The sequence below is a fragment of the Protopterus annectens genome, chromosome 5.part0 (assembly GCF_019279795.1).
Source record: "Protopterus annectens isolate FY-2018-M chromosome 5.part0, PAN1.0, whole genome shotgun sequence".
In the NCBI taxonomy this organism is placed as follows: Eukaryota; Metazoa; Chordata; order Ceratodontiformes; family Protopteridae; genus Protopterus; species Protopterus annectens.
This window is the reverse complement of record NC_056735.1, coordinates 1013947032-1013965116: the sequence shown is the minus strand read 5'-3', so window position 1 is coordinate 1013965116 and position 18085 is coordinate 1013947032.

The window sequence follows — 18085 nt, the reverse complement described above, 5'->3', positions numbered from 1 at the left end:
CAAGGCTGGCCATATTGGTCATTCCTGGAGTAAATTTGTGGGCACCCATCCAGTAATCCAGCTAATGTTTAAAGGAAAACAGTGACTCAGACTCCTTAAAAGGCAGGGGAAGATTACTCCAGATGTTTAGGAGGCATTGGGTTATAATCCTGTACCTCCATCATGTTTTATTTGTCTGTTGGTGAAGCTTTAGGTTCCTGGTTAAAGCATTTTACTTTATATGGGTTGAGCTGTAAAGAATTTAAAGTTTGCATGATACCAGTATGGATGAATTCAGTGTTAATATGTTCCATGGTTTTGCAGATGGGGAATGAAAGACTGATAAGTTAGTAATTACCTGGGTTGTTTTTAAGTCTACCCTTATGTGGGCATTACCACTGCTGTGCACCACTCATCAGGGACAAAAGCAGTAGCTATACTTAAGTTAAACAGTTTGAAGAGTATGTCTGCAAGGGCATGCATAACACTATTAATTAAGCAACCAGGTATACTGTCAGGTCCAATGGAGGAAGTATTTTTGGTCCTGGTTTGCATGCTCAGTAAATGATCTTTATTGAGCATTGAAGGAGTAAGAGATTTAGATATTTCAGGGCCTTGAACATAAGTCTCTGAGTGAACTTAGCACGACATTTATTTGCAAGGATATTAATTTTCTCAGCTGGGTCAGAATATGATCCCTCATTACAAATAATTTCCAAGCAATGCAGGGCATTGTTTCTCAGTTTTCTTACATAGCAAAAGAAGGATCTATTCTTATCTTTGTCTTCAAAGGCCAGTCTACGCTCGCAGGCTGCTTTAGGGGACCCAAGGGTATTCTTCATTTTTTTTTTCTTTTTTTAATGCTCTTGGTAGTATTCTTCAAAGGATGGATTTGGGATCTCATAAATAATTTAAAGAGTTTCTTTCTTTTTCTGCATAGTTTATTAATTGCAGTGGACCACCAGTGTGGTTTATTTTTAAATTTCCTATGATACTTTGTTCTGGTAGGGACTGATAGCTCTCTGTGTTTTTTCAAAATGGACGTAGAACTCCCTAGTGACATTTATTGCTATTTTATGGTCTGGGAAGCACACCTCTCAAATATCTGCATTTTGGAGGAATGTTCCTATTTTCAGGCCTGATTTAGGATGTTCCTATTTTTGGAGGTATGTCCCTGTTTTCACTACTGATTTACCCCTTCACTCAATTTTCTGAATTTCTCTCATCCCATATTATTTTTGAAGCTGTCTAGTAGAAAAAAAAAACATTATACTAAATGACCAATTTACTAATGGCAAAAATAATTTAAAGAAAGAGGATTCACATCTTACAACTTCCTCTTAATGACATTGTAAGGTAAAATTTTGTGATACAGTTCAGTAAAGTCTATAAACTTTGCATTGTCTCTTATATAATATATTTTTCCATCATTTTTGTCATTTGCTGTTGTTATAAATTCAGCGGATGGCACAGCAGTTTACATTGTTGCCTCACAGCAAGATGTTCTCTAGTTCATTTCTCAGTTGGGGTGCCTTCTGTGTGGAGTCTGCATGTCCTCCCCATATTCATGTGTGTTTCATTCAGGTGCTCCAGTTTCCTCCCACATTACAAAGACATGTGTCTGGAGTGTTTCTCCCCAGACCTTCACTGAAAATTGACTCATTCAAAGTTGGAATTTCCCAACAAATAAATGTAAATAAAAATAAAATAAAATGTATATTTCTGAGTAGTACCCCCAGTGGCGGCTGGTGACTTCAAATCACAGGGGGGCTGCAGGAGATGCTGAATGGGCGGGGTCAAAGGGAAGGGGTGTGGTCAACCATAAAGGGGAGGAGCTATGCACAAAACCACAAAAAAACTAACTTTAATTAAATACGCTGCCCTGGGTGGCAAACCATCATTATGAAAGTCCAATCAAGACAAAAATAAGTGTAGAAGAATAAAAATATTTCAATGCATTGGCTGCATGACAGCTTACTTAATATCTAGATGGAAACAAAAGGTTGTGAGGCATGAAAAATAAATTGCTTTTTAAATACATTACTGGAATGCCAGTCAAAATCAAGTATAAGAAAAACCAGAAGCACTCAACTCAAACTACTTCTCCTTGCACTGCAGTTCTAATTATAATATATTCAGCTTTATTAAAGTACCAAGCAACATGCTGAAAGTAGAAATCTATGTGATGCCCCACTTGTAAAAATGTTTCTTATCCAAAAAGACCTGCTGCCTGACAACGTTTCATGGGGAAAACATGATAAAAGTAAAAATGAAAAGCAAACAAGAAACAAGCTCAAGATACATTGCTTAAAGGATTACTGTACAGGTTATGGACCACACATGATTGGCATTCTGTTTAGTTTACGGGTAAAGCCTGTAGAGATGACTGGAAGTCTCCAACAAGTGTAATGAGCTTTTAAAATAATGGAATCCTGTCCTTTAATACCCAAGGCTTATACATTATCTAGTCAAGTATTCTCTGCATGGCAACAACAGAAAGGCTTTCAATGTTGGCAATTCTTTAACAGTATGCTTATTAAAGCTTACTTGCATCTTACGATGTCAGACAAGCTTACCTTATGGTCATTAAAGCATTGCTACTTAAACACAGAGCAACAGGCACTTTGAGTAATAAGCATAAATCAACAGTACAAAAATATGACAGAAACCAGACCATTCTGCAAAATCAAGGACAGATGAAAAGCCACTGTAGTACTTATGCAGTGTGTCCTCCCCATCCAAGGTAGATACAACTACTCCTTGCCTTGCTTGGACACATCCAGAGTCACTACATGGGGATGTGGGGTGTAACAAGCATGTCACAATTTGAAATCTCTCTGGCTGACTGTGATGGCCCTGACACATTTGTCATACCTCTCAACTTCAAGAGCAAGAAATCTGGACAAAGCCATACACAGAAGTGGGACAAAGGCACAACAAGAAGGACAATTTTTAAATATTGCTCTAATAAACTTAGAAAGATAATAGAATAGGTCTTGCATTAGTATGAATTTTCTGAAGGGTATAAAATCTGAAACTCAAATGTCTGTCATTTTCTAACTTCAGTCTTTAGTGATTTGTCACTAATTTGCCAAAAACACAATTTTATGAAAAATGGACCAAAAATGTGATGCAAAAATATAAAATAGACACACAATACAGCTTCTACCTGTCAAAGAAGGGACACTTTAATATTAGTACTGCTACCTTGAGCAGCTGACAAAATAAAAGAATCTACATGCATTTCAAGTAATCTATAACTTTGATTATTACAGTTATTTCTTAATTGTAAACCCTCCATGTTTTCTTCCAAAATTGCTATTTTATGGAGGGATTATTAGGGGAAGAGCAACATTTTGAGCCAAAAATTGGGGACAGTTGAGAGGTTGGCTATGCCTAATTCTATAAAGCAATTTATTTGCATGTACCTCTCAACCTGTTAATGCAGTAAATCTGAACAAGGCCAAATATATTGGGGCACATATAAACAGTACTAAAAATTGCTCTTGTATAAATTGAGACAGTTGATAGAACGGCTCTTACTTTAACATGCATTTTATGAAGGTTATGAAGTCTGAAACTTATTATTTAGTGACTTCTGGCAAATCATTTAGGAATTAAAACTACAAATTTTATGAACAACAAACCAAAAATAAGAAGCAAAAATCTATTCATTCTTTGAAAATCTGGACAGTTGGGAGGTATAGTTCAGCTGGGCCTGTCTGAGTTTGCTGCCCTTCCCCTGACAAAATAATGGTTGAACTGGAGCCTCTGCAGCCATTCCAATTAACCATTACTTGGCTATTTCACTCCATTTACCATAAACACTAATGTGCATACTGCTTTACTTCAATGATTGGACTTCATTTGAAAGTTTTATTTTGTATTTTACAGCACAAACATTAAGTAATCTGTTAAACAAAGCAATGCAGTCTCACAATGAAAACTTAGCATTAAAACTTCTCTGCCCTTGAAACTCACATTCATTGAAACCCACATTCAAAGAAAATACATTTTGCCAGTGGCAGATAAAGATTAATTTTGGGCTGTTTTCGAATCATAGGCCCCTTGCATATGAAACATACATGTGCTCTTTGATACACCTTCCTCATTGTACTAAAATTATATTCCTTGTACAATACAGTACACTTGTTAGAGGGTGTTTTAAATTTGTTTTGAACATTTTTCCAGTAAGCAATGAAACAAAACATATGCACCCATAATGGCAAAACTGCCCAGTTGAGAACATTTATCATAAAAAGGTCTACTCAGACTTCCACAGTCCACCATTATTAGTAAATATACACAATTCTACAGTCCACCATTATTAGTAAATATGCACAATTCCACAGTCCACCATTATTAGTAAATATGCACAATTCTACAGTCCACCATTATCAGTAAATATGCACAATTCTACAGTGCACCTTTATCAGTAAATATGCACAATTCTACAGTCCATATTCAGTGAATTCAGTTCTTGCCATAGCTGTCAACCTTAGCACAAAAACCTGGACGAAGCCAATAATGGGGGAATACAGTCCCAAAAATAGGGACAAATTTAAAATATTCATCTTATAAACTTAGAAAATTGCTAGAAAAAAGGTTGTGCTACTATGTATTCTGAAGAACATGAAGTTTGAAATTCAAATGCCGGTCAATTCTACTGCGGACAGAACAAAAACAATTTTCAGCAGAGACGCAGGGATTAATACTGCAGACACGTCTTTGTAAAATGGCAGGGCATCAGAGCAAACCACACAAACACAGGCAGGAGATGCAGACTCCAAACAGAAGCCACCCCAACCAAGAATCAAACCAGAAAACCTATAGCTGTGAGGCAACAATACTACCACCGCACCATCAATTATGCAAGGAATTAAACATTCAGAAACCTGAAGTCTGAAATTCAAATGCCTGTCAATTTTACTGCGGACAGAACAAAACCAATTTTCAGCAGGGATTAAAACTGCAGACACGTCTTTGTAAAATGGCAGGGCACCAGAGCAAATCCACACAAACACATGGAGGAGATGCAGACTCCACACAGAAGCCACCCCAACCAAGAATCAAACCAGAAAACCTATAGCTGTGAGGCAACAATACTACCACTGCACCATCAAATCTGCAAGGAATTAAACATTCAGAAACCTGAAGTCTGAAATTCAAATGCCTGTCAAATTTACTGCGGACAGAACAAAACAATTTTCAGCAGAGACGCAGGGATTAAAACTGCAGACACATCTTTGTAAAATGGCAGGGCACCAGAGCAAATCCACACAAACACAGGCAGGAGATGCAGACTCCACACAGAAGCCACCCCAACCAAGAATCAAACCAGAAAACCTATAGCTGTGAGGCAACAATACTACCACTGCACCATCAAATCTGCAAGGAATTAAACATTCAGAAACCTGAAGTCTGAAATTCAAATGCCTGTCAAATTTACTGCGGACAGAACAAAAACAATTTTCAGCAGAGACGAGGGATTAAAACTGCAGACACATCTTTGTAAAATGGCAGGGCACCAGAGCAAATCCACACAAACACAGGCAGGAGATGCAGACTCCACACAGAAGCCACCCCAACCAAGAATCAAACCAGAAAACCTATAGCTGTGAGGCAACAATACTACCACTGCACCATCAAATCTGCAAGGAATTAAACATTCAGAAACCTGAAGTCTGAAATTCAAATGCCTGTCAAATTTACTGCGGACAGAACAAAACAATTTTCAGCAGAGGCAGGGATTAAAACTGCAGACACATCTTTGTAAAATGGCAGGGCACCAGAGCAAATCCACACAAACACAGGCAGGAGATGCAGACTCCACACAGAAGCCACCCCAACCAAGAATCAAACCAGAAAACCTATAGCTGTGAGGCAACAATACTACCACTGCACCATCAAATGCAGGAATTAAACATTCAGAAACCCTTAAGTCTGAAATTCAAATGCCTATCAATTTTATTTAACATTTTTAATCAGGACAGTCTGACTTGGAACAAATAAACAAATTTTCAGCGGAGGCCCAGGAAGAAATAATGCAGACATGTCTTTGTAACATGGGAGGCACAAAAGCAAACCCACACAAACACAGGGAGAAGATACAGACCCCACAAAGAAGGAACCCCAGCCAAGAATCAAACCCAAGAACCTGCAGCTGTGAGGCAACAATGCTACTACTACACCATCAAATATCAAGCATTACAGCATTTACAAACCACAGATATTATGAGGAACAGATCAGATCAAATATGAGGTAAAAATCTGAAATTTTTTTACAAATGGTGGTGGGTAGGGAACTCAAGTCTTTAACACCTGCATACAGGGTACAGGGTTCAAGCCTGAGGCATTCCCTACCACACCACCATAAGCACCTGGGGCATTTACACACACACACACACACACACACACACTCACTCCAGTAAAGCACAAGCACCATACACAAAGAAAAGTAAACATTGTAAATTGAAAGGCACCTTACCTGAATCCTGAATGAATACATCCAGAGTTAACGTCCGTACAATCCATACATCCTTCCCGTGCAATACTGAAGACCCGTGAGATCCACATGCTCCTTCCCGACGCCGACGAGATCCCTGAGGCACTGTCCCGAGTCCCTGCTGCTCCTCTTGCAGTCCGGATACGTCCCATAATCCTGGCGGGTCTGTGCACTGTAAAAGTGCACAGACGCTCCTTGTGTCCCCCTATGGGGACGGCCGGGCTGCCCTGAGCATGCGCATAGACCGATAAGCCGGGACTCGGTCTATGCGCATCTGTGAAGTCCGCTAATTTTAAAAAATTTTTTTTATTTTTTCATTTCTTTTTCTTTCCCTTTTTTCTTTTTGAGGGGGCTGCAGTCCGGCAGCCCTATGCCACGAGCCGCCCCTGAGTACCCCACATTCCTACTGGAAACAGGAAGAGTTATGTGCTATTTGGTATTCAAGTTTTACTCTAATTAGATGCCCAGATTTTTAGTTTAATGTTAATATTTTTCAAGGATATCTGTCACTGTTTTCAATGTCTGCAAGCTGAGAGATATGCTGGTTGGGAGGTATAGCCATAAGTGAATTTTGAAACGTCATCATTAGTACGTTGAAGTTGGCATGCTTGTAATCTTTAAATTTAATGTGGTTTACTGTAGTTTAAAGGAGAAGGCCACAAGTTCATGGTCAGACTTCACTGGGAAGGAGGTATCAAAGGAGTAGTGCAAGACATAGCCAAATGTGTGAGAATTAGTTCAAGAATGGTTTGCCTTCTAGTAATTTTATTTACCAGCTGATAAAGAAAATGTTTGTTTGTTTTTTATACATAAGAATTTTTGGACATATCCTACATTGGAGATATAGGTGTCCTAGTTTATTGAAGGGTAGTTAAAGTCACTACAGAAAAGGGAATTTTTGCTAATAGGGAGATTATTTCTAGTGCAAGACACATCCATATATATGAGAATTAGTTCAAGAATGATTTCCTTCTAGTAATTGTATGTATCAGATGATAAAGGGAATGTTTGTATGTTTTTATGCATAGGGATTTCTGGACATATCCTGCATTGGAAATATAAGTGACTTAGTTTACTGAAGGGTTGTTAAAGTCACCCAAGGAAAGGGAGTTTTTGCTAATAAGAAGATTATTTCTAGCACAATGGAATCTTCCATGTTCATTAGGGACAAAGAAAGCATTTTATAACAAGCTATTAGGTGATTATTTATACTCCATAAAGTGGTCTGTAATTTAATGAGTTCAGTTTGTGTGTCTCTAGGGATCTGCTTGGAGGATATTTCCTCACTGGCAAATATGGAGACTCTGCCATAGTTGCCAATGGGCCTGAAAACATCAAAACTTCAAATCTTTGGTATAGAGGAAGTGCTCTGTTTACATTTAAACCAAGTTGTAGTAACTATGCAGGCATGAACGTTTTCTAAATGCAGGACTTCCTCAAGATCAGGCAATGTATTGTTTTGAATTTTGGCCTAAGAAGAGTCACCTTAATGCAATCCAAATTTGGGACTGATTTGTTAGTTATGGTGGAATGCCCATCAATTGGACTCTGCCTAAAATGGCGCTAAGAGGGCAGCAAATGCTTTAGCCATTATGTGATAGCCTAGAAACAAGAGATGTAAGCATTCCTTAGCAAAGTAAGCTAGACTGTTAAGCATCTCATCCCATGTTGACACATACTGGATCTCCCTGAAATGACCCAGCTATTTAACAAATTATTGAAGCCTATTATCTTTGCTTTGTATCTAGGTAACATATGAGGTGAAGGAAGGATTCCACTCAGGACTAGTGTCTTACCTACATTTGTAACATCTATGGAAAGTACTGATGCATTCTTTGCACAACCCTTAGAGTCCTAAAACTGAAGTTGTTCACCCCACATGAACCACTAGCATATAATATTCCTATTTGTCAAGAGATAGATTCTGTATGACCCTTGGAATATGACAGATCCTATTGCCTAAAGACAAATTACTGTTATCCTCTCCTTGTCAAGCCTTGTGAGTAATTGGAAATGTGATAGATCTGGAGTGTTTTTGATCAGGGTGACTTTTTGTAGGAGGTATGCATGAGGTGGATGAGTGGTCTGATTTTTGATGAGACTTGATCTTCTTAGTTCTAGGAGGCTCTGGAAGTGATAAGACATACTGTCTAAGAGCTATAAGTTCAAAATAGTTGGATACTGACAGTACTGATTCAGGAGGTTCGAGTTTAGTACTGGAGTTGTTTTTGTTGGGTGGTGGGAGATGCCAAGCAGTAAAGTCCAGAGGGATGCATGAAATAACCTTGTTGTCAGCATCCCTCCATGGCGGTATCCTGACTGGTGCATTCATGCACCTGTGACATGTTTACTTGCTATTAACTGTAGATAAAGGAAAAGCCTCTGTTGTTACAGTAGTATAAGGTTGGGGGTGGTGAACATGCAGTACTAATGAGGCATTAAACTTGTAGGCTAGGGATCCAACAATGTCTTCAAAAGTAAGAATGCCCTGTCTATGTCAGAAATCCATGCATAGAGTGCTAAAGCTCTTGCCATTCTACCACTTTGGGTCATCCACCTCCAACTGTACCAGCGCATTTTATGTCTGTCCTAAGCTATGTCTGTTGTGTTGGGGTATGGAGGGAAGGAAATGGCTCTCACACAATACTCATGTAGTTGATTGCATTTACATATTGCAGGATGCCCTATAATAGGCCTAGGTCAGCCTGTGAGGTATGCACTCATACTGTACTGTACTGTGCTCTATAGTGAGTGATTCTACAGTAGGGTTGATAAGTTGTACTCAATGTGAGACATGTAGGTCAATGGATGGAGGGTGACAAACAATGGCAGTCACATTGTGTGATGGGTCTCTGCCTCCTCTACAGTCCAAGGAATTTACATGATGAATGACACAATAGTTGTAATATGCTTGCTTATATGACATATGCTCACAAAAAAGATGACATAAGATACAAGCACACATACCCATGTAGAGAGATGTATGCAGACAGTTGTAAGTGGTGGCATTCATATGTTGCAAGATGTTCTTTTGGAGATCTGTACCTACCTATACTATTATGCAAATGTCAGGTAAAGAAACTCAAGTATATGTTAATCACCCTGCTTAATATGGAGCAGGGGACACTCCTGTGAACTTCATTACATCACGTCAGTAGTAAATCACTGAATGCTCTCTTGTCAAAGGTACACTTTTGTGTCAGTATGTATCTGACTGCCTGCACATACACATGTACAGTCATAATTTGTACAACTATTTATGGAAGGTGTATACTGATGACACCACATCATGGTTGAGGAAATGTTACAACAACAAACATGGTATAATGTACTGTGAAAGAATGTGTAATCTGTAAAACTGTGTACAGATAGATTAACGTTACCTACTTGATGCAGTCAGATAAAGAGGACTGCACATAGATAGTATATACATGTATATGATCCCACATAGCATCAGCATTGATGAAACATGACACAACACCACATCATGACAGTGGGACATCATGAGATATGTCATCCAAAAATATGTGGAATATGTCTGTATATTGCCTACCTGATATGGCAAAACAGAAACCCAAGGCATATAACACTGCTACTGATGGAATATGGACAACACAAGTTGTCTGTCAGTTGCCCCAGTAACACACGTTACCTTTTGTAGCACTAGCTGTATGATAACTGCCACAATGCATGGACAGTTGAACATTTGTGGCAGTGTAATGTGTTAATGTGTGTCATGCACACATTGAAACCAAAGTAACTCTCACATGATAACAAATAAACATGACAAATACATGGCATGCATGCACAAGAGTGCATATACAGTCCAGTCAATTAAATGACAATGTACATAGGGACAAAGACACATCCTGGACAGAGTTACCTATGGCCCTATATGTCATACTCCTAAAAAGGACTACAGAATTTTTTCCTAAACAATTCTATATACTTAGACACACAGAAACAGATCATTAGCATTGTAAAAATGTATGCATGTTCAAATATATTTTACTGTCTTCATTTATTGATTTATATGAGCAGCCACAACATGCCATTGTAAAAATGAGGAGAAAGGTATCAGACAATATTGTATACTATAGACAAACCATATAACAAACTTCTGAGACTGGCAGCATGATATTTGGCTGAACACACCTATATAATGAGTACAATACTAAAAACAATGTAAAATGCTCAAAACAACTTTAGACATATCAGGATCTACTATATCTGTTTATAATAGTATTGTATGCATACAACTTTATGTGTTATCTTCAAAAACAATCAGGAATCAGTAGCCTGAAAAAAAATAAAATTTGGGGAATATGCCTGCTGATAATTAACTGCTGCTATCAAATGAGTACCTGTTCAAGTGACAGTCAACCAAGGGGTTGGAGGGAGAAATAATGTCAATGTTGACCTGCAGGGTGTGCTGATAATGAACTGCCACTATAAATTGGGAAACTGCTAAAGTGTCTGTCAACCTATGCTATAGCACTGTTTAAAAAAAAAAAAGAATGTGTGTGTTCGCCACGTGCAATAGAAGTGAAACTCTTGTAAGGAAGTGTGAAGGAAAGCAAATGGTACAGTACAGTATAAGCAAACACACTTATGAGCCTAGATTGTTTATGAAACTGTCTGAAGTATTAAGTATGTAGTATCATCCTAAACTGATGCCTGCATGAGCCCAAGAGTTCTTTCACTGAGCAGATTCAAAACTCTGATCAATTTGTGTTTAAGTGTGTGTGTGTGTGGGGGGGGGGGTCTGTGTGTATCTACTGAAACAAGGGGTAGAGCTGTAAAACTGGTGGAGTTTGAATTGGAACTTGCACTACCTTTCTCTGAGGTGAACTAAAAGTATGGTGCCTGTTGCTGTGGACACTACCATGACTTAAGAAGTTTCATTTCAAAATCTCATCAAAAACTCAGTACATTATACTGAGTAAAAGCCTACTTCACTGACATAGCCAGGGGATATATAGCCTGTACTTTCTTACTGCCATCTCTCATGTCGCCTGTGCTGCCCTAATCTGCACCAACCTTCAAGTCTCATACCTGTCCAAACTAGAGTAACGCTATAAAAAATAGTTAATTTTGCAGTGAACTATAACAGTCAAACACATCATTGCTTAGTCCTCAGAGAGTTAAATTGGTTAAAACCACCATATTACCTTGCTCTTTCTCAGCTAACTACAATACAGAGACTTCTTTATAAACCAAAAAAATGTCCATCCCTTAACATCTGAATACAACACTTCTCCCCTAATACAATTTTAAACTTTATAGAAAAATCATTACTGATTATAACCAAATCATCTAACACTACAGGGGACTATATTTAAACAGTGTAGCTAAAGCAGGGAACCACATTCCACTACGACTGAAATACATTCACAATGCAAACTCATTTAAATCACAAATAAAACTTTACCTGTAAAATCAATGGATCTGCTCCTATATATGTCCAGAATACATGCTGCTGTTATCTTCAGCTTGCCATATCATCAGTCTGTCAGTTTTGTTTGAGTTATGTGTTTGTGCATTTGACCCTGCTAACTACTTTTACTCCCTTACCATTCATTCACCTTCACTTATGTCCTTCCTCAACCTTACATAGCAAAAATGAATGCCTGTCCCTCAATAAATAAATAAATAAAATAGCCTTTCTTCTTCCATATCCTAATCTGCCATTACCTGTTTCCCTTATGCGCTTCCCTCTGCTTGCTTCCCCCTTTTCCTAATGTCTTACACTGCCATTGCCACTTTTTAATATTACTGAAAAAGACTTCATATGTGCAAGAGTCCTTTATGGCTGATAGCAGCTTTTATCGTTTTGCCATTTTTGTGCAAGTGTAAATTTACTGGATTGTGTTGACTCACATACACGTGTAACATTCAACAGTTGTGTTCATTGCATCACAAGAGCCACAGCTAGGACAGATTCTTCCTCGGCAAGGGCCCTGCCTTAGCCACAAGTGGGATTCTTAAGTAGCTAGTTTTTTAACATGGAATCTTCACTTTAATTGTTAATGACTGTACAGCTGAACAGTGCCTAAAAGGTAAATAGTGACCATCTCACTGAGATTATGGTGAATACATTTCTGAATCCAAGGGAACATGTAGTTGCTATACTAAAAAGATATATACCTAGGTATGCATCTATATTCTGTTCTTAATTTAACTGAGGACAATGTAAACTGAAAGTGTCAGATATGAAAGGATGGGTGAAGATGCGCTCCACAATAACAGGGACTGAAAAAAACAATCCTGGGTTGGAGAGTTGACATAGTGGTTAAGGTGTTTACCTTACAGACACATGATGTTGGATTTAATTCTCAAATGGGGTAATTGGCTACAGTTAGAATGGCTCACAAGGGCAGTTAGCCTAGTACTAACCTATAAACTCCTTATTTGATTCACTTAAAAGATGTGATATCCTTGCAGGAGTAAAGAACATATGCATACACACCTCTTGCCTATAAGCATACTAATCAAAATGCTAACTTCATTCTACTGTTTAGCTTTTCCAGTGTTCTATAATGCTACTAAATGAAATGCAGAAGTGTTTATAATTCTCTTAGAGAATGAGTGATCTATAGATTGCGCCCTAATTGGAGAACAGACATTCAAGTACAAGTATTGCCCTTAAAAGACAAGTTCTGACGAAACAAGGCAGTACATCAGGGTGTGGTAGAGATTACACTGAAAAAGCCTAACAGCTACTATTATTTTACACTTGCTAAACAGTGCTTCTGCTGTTTACTGAGTGTCAAACATATTTTAAAAAAAAGAAAATGAAAAAAAAACAAAAGTATGTGAGTGTGTGTTTAGGTCTAAGTGTTTGCGTGCATGTGAGTGAAACTGAGATTGTTCGAGCCATTATTTTTCACTCACTAAGCAGTGCTTTTGCTATTTAGTGAGTGTAAAAGTAAATATAAAAGAAAAGTGTGTGTGTGTGTGTATGTTTCTGTTTCAGTGTGTGTGTGTGTGTGTGTGTGTGTGTGTGTGTGTGTGTGTGTGTGCGCGCGCGTGTGTATGTTTCTGTTTCAGTGTGTGTGTGTGTGTGTGTGTGTGTATGTATGTTTCTGTTTCAGTGTATGTGTGTGTGTGTGTGTGCGTGTGTGTGTGTGTGTGTGTGTGTGTGTGTGTTTCTGTTTCAGTGTGTGTGTGTGTGTGTGTGTGTGTGTGTTTCTGTTTCAGTGTGTGTGTGTGTGTGTGTGTGTGTGTGTGTGTGTGTGTGTGTGTGTGTGTGTGTGTGTATGTTTCTGTTTCAGTGTGTGTGTGTGTGTGTGTGTGTGTGTGTGTGTGTGTGTGTGTGTGTGTGTGTGTATGTTTCTGTTTCAGTGTGTGTGTGTGTGTGTGTGTGTGTGTATGTTTCTGTTTCAGTGTATGTATGTGTGTTTGTGTGTGCGTGTATGTGTGTGTGCGTGTGTATGTTTCTATTTCAGTGTGTGTGTGTGTGTGTGTGTGTGTGTGTGTGTGTGTGTGTGTGTGAATACATGTCTGTATGCATGAGAGCAAGGTTAGTGTGAGTGAGAGAGGGAGAGAATGAAGAGTGAGAGTGATCCAACACTGGTAGCAGCAGCAGCATTGAGGAGCTTTACGTACCTTTCACCTTTAAGTTATCTGGATAAAGTCTAAAAGAAAGGGGGAGCAAAGGCTCAAAACAGGAGATTTATTGTACTGTTTTGTGCTGAACAGCACCACCATCCAGCAGAGTGCCACTTCCATTCACTTTTCGTTTCACTCTGAACTTGCACTGTTTTTCACTTCAAAAACAAAAGCATTGGAGACAAAAAACAATACCAACGTTGATCTGCGGTGTATGTTGATTATGAACTGCTGCTATCAATTTGGCACCTACTCAAGTGTCTGTCAACCTAGCTTATAACAGTGTTTTTACAAATATCAATGCTAAACTGAAAGTTATACCACCCAGTCTACAAACAGAATTAATAACACTGGCACAGCAGCCTCTCATTCATTCTGTGAATACATAAGCTACATACAAAAAATCAGTAATCAGAAAACACAGCCAAACACATAGACACTAAACCATATACCATAAACAATATATACAGCACTTAAACTAGTGTGAAAAATATTCATTTTAGTAATCTGTGTGCCAGATACACACAGCAGTGCCATTTTGGTTGTGGATGCATTGTTAAAAAAAGTGTGTCCTGACAAAAATGGATCAAAAATACTACATAACATATCAATACAAAAAGATTTTATTATACACAATTGTAATGACAGCTACCATGTTATCATTTCACTTAACTTACTGATGCATGATGGGTATTCCTGTATTCAAATCAACAAACAAGTTATTTTGAAAATTACAGGCCTGAAACAGTGGAATATGCATTTCATTTCAAAATATATGTAATCAGCATACCTCTCTCTCCGCTGCTCTTCAAGCCTGTGCATCTACTCAATGCACATCACTCTCTACCAGCTGCATTCCTTGTTGTCTGAAATAATTATTTCTCAAATAACAATAATATGCATTTCTCAACACACTCTATTGACTGTTTAAAATAACAATGATATGCATTTCTCAATACACTTCATTGACTGTTTCTCTGAAGAACATTAAATAAGCACAATACTCACTTGACATTCTTACATTCATTGGTTAACATCTTTGAACACAGACCGGAGAACAAGAGATTCAAAACTGCAACTACATCTACCTACCTAACACATTTTGGCTGTAAAAGTATGTTTTTCAGGCAATGAAAAAAAGTTAATGCCATGAGATCACCTTGATAGCAGATGGTCTACTTACAATGATCTTGAATTACAAAGTATGAACATGTGCTGGTCATGTAGCTAAACAATTTGAAAATTACATTCATGTCAGCACCATGTTCAGAAACATTAACAGTAATGGAAACCATCCATTCCTCAAGTAGTGGAACAGTGCCATGTAGCATTGTTAGAAAAATATGTATTAATGTGTGTATTAGCAATATGCTTAGTGCATTTAGAGCTTGAAAAGGGTTAACACATTTATTCTATTTCATACTGCATAAATCTGTACAAACTGCAGTTGCTTTCTGACCTTGTATTGTTAAATGAAATCTTGCTTGTGCCTTGGAAATTTACTGAGAAGCAGGTGATTTCTACTTGCGTTAGGAAAATAATGAATAGAGCAATACTACTTGTATGAAACGTAGACAAGAAGTTCCGCTGTGCTATGAGAAAATACACAGCTGTAGAAGTTACAGATAATTAGTACAAAGCCTGCTTGAAAATATGAACTGCAATCAACATTTGCTTGTATCTGAGTTAGAAAAGTACCTTGAAATGTAACACTGTACAACAGATGCTTGTAAACGGATTAATGGTCATCAAGGCCAGGTTGTTTTTCTCAAAAGTTTCTCACAAATCTAGTCATGTCAGCAGGAAATCTGAGCAACATCTGCTGTAGAACAATGCTAAAAGTTGTGTTTGATTACGTCAGCTTAGAAGGCCATGTCTTGTAAAACAGTATAAGAATGAACATACTTCCTGTTAATAGTTAAACAAATCCTTGTATTTGCATGTTTTTGTCTCCTTGCGGCAAGTAAATTAAAAGTGCCTTAACTGAACCTTACATGTATTGTTCTTTGAAGTTTTTTCCTTTGACAGATTGGTCCTTCGGACCGGAAATCCTCACTTTGCCTCGGATCAGACAGGCCAGATGGCTTGAAACCGTACGGGGAAGAAACCACATCGGTTCTTCTTATTTGACAAGCCCTCCAACTGAATTGTCGCACAAAAAGAGGCCAGCCACTTTCTGATCTGTGACTGAAGGATGGGTTTACTCGAACCAGGTGATCAATGACGAAGGCTCAGGTAAGGTGAATCCACCTTCTTTTTCTGTTTTAGATCAGGGACTAGATTTGTATTTGTTCTGTTAGAGGCTTTGTTTATAAGTCAGGGACAGAAAGATTACTGTCTTGTCATAGATCAGGGAAACAGAGCAGGTAGGCAGTCATTCTGAAGAGACTATAAAAACATCCATGGTACCACATTAAAAATAAGGTGTTACGTAACGATTAAAAGGGTAGAATAAAATGGGTAATAATTGTACAAAAAGGTCCCAAAATCCGCTGTTAACTGAAGACGCAAAATACATGCAGTCACAGCGTGCTGATAATATTAAATACTACTCAAAATGGGTTAATAAGTATGAATTTGATGGTAAATTAGAAAATTCCTCGCTTGTCAAACTTGTCAGACAGCTTAAAACCGATTCTAAAGGTCGGGTAAAAAAGCAACGTCAATTAGGAATTCCTCAGGCACACAGGTGGATTGAGGAAGTAAACCGAAGGGAACAAAAGAATAATAATTCAAAAGCAATGTTTTCAGATAAGGAGGACAATAACCTAGTAATAGCATCAGCCCCTCCACCTCCCTTACCAGAATATGAGGCAACTGAACAAGTTAGTCCACCCCTGCGATATCCTGCTGTCACTGTAAGTAGAGACACTACAAAAGCAACATCGCTTATTAGAGATCCCGTTGAGATCAGGTCTCGAACATGGGCAGGAAACTCAAAAGGAGACGTTGAGTTATATCAAATGGGTAGAAATTCACGATTTATGAGTGAAGAAGAAATATGCCCACTTATAGAAGTACCTAATCCTCAGGCAGGGCAAGAAGGTCAGGACCCAACTATTCTAGTGTATAGACCCTGGACTCCGGAAGACATCTGGAAAGCCACTGAGGGAATTCCCCATCCAAAGGTTAATTTTAGAAAGTTCTTAGAAGATTTGCAAGGAATGAGGCTAAGTTATAATTTAAACAGAGAAGAGGTAGAAAAAGTAGTCAGACAAATTGTGGGACCAGATTGGCACATGATTAGTGGTGACTGGAATCCCCGTGATATTACGCTCAGGCCCCTCCCACATAGCAGCGCAGAGTTAGACAACAGAGTGAAAGGTCTTACAGACCAAATCTCTGAGAAATGGAAGCCTAGGGCAGACTGGACTTGCATTAATCAATGCATCCAACAGGAAGGTGAAGCTATTGACAGATATTATGCCAGACTATTATAATGTTTTAATAACCATTGTGGAATGCAGGTTCCTGAAGATCAGACACATGATTCCCCATATGAGCAGCAGTTAAAGAATGCATTTTTGAAAGGCAGTATTGCACCCATTAGCAGCTTTATTACAAAGCACATGGTAGATCATTGTACAAGCAGATTACAGTCATTACTTGAATATGCTAGGCATGCCGAAAGGCATTTTAATAGCAAAAAGAAAAAGAAAGCCCAAGTATTTTCTGTGGAAGATGGAGCAGAAGTTTATGTAGTACAGTCCGGAAAAAAGGGCAAGAGAAATGCCCAGGGAAACAAACAATCTGATCAATGATCAGAGGACTTTGAAGGGCGAAAGAAAAGGGGTGAATATTTTAAATGCGGTAAGAAGGGACACTTGGCAAGGGATTGCAAGAAAAACAAGAAGGCGACTACGGAGGATAAGGAGGGTGAGGACTGATTATATGATAGTCAAGAATCACTAGAAGGGGATAGCAGAGAAAGGACAAATGAGTATGTGATAGAGGGAGTAGAGAATGTGACAGGAGAAATAGAGGAAGTGC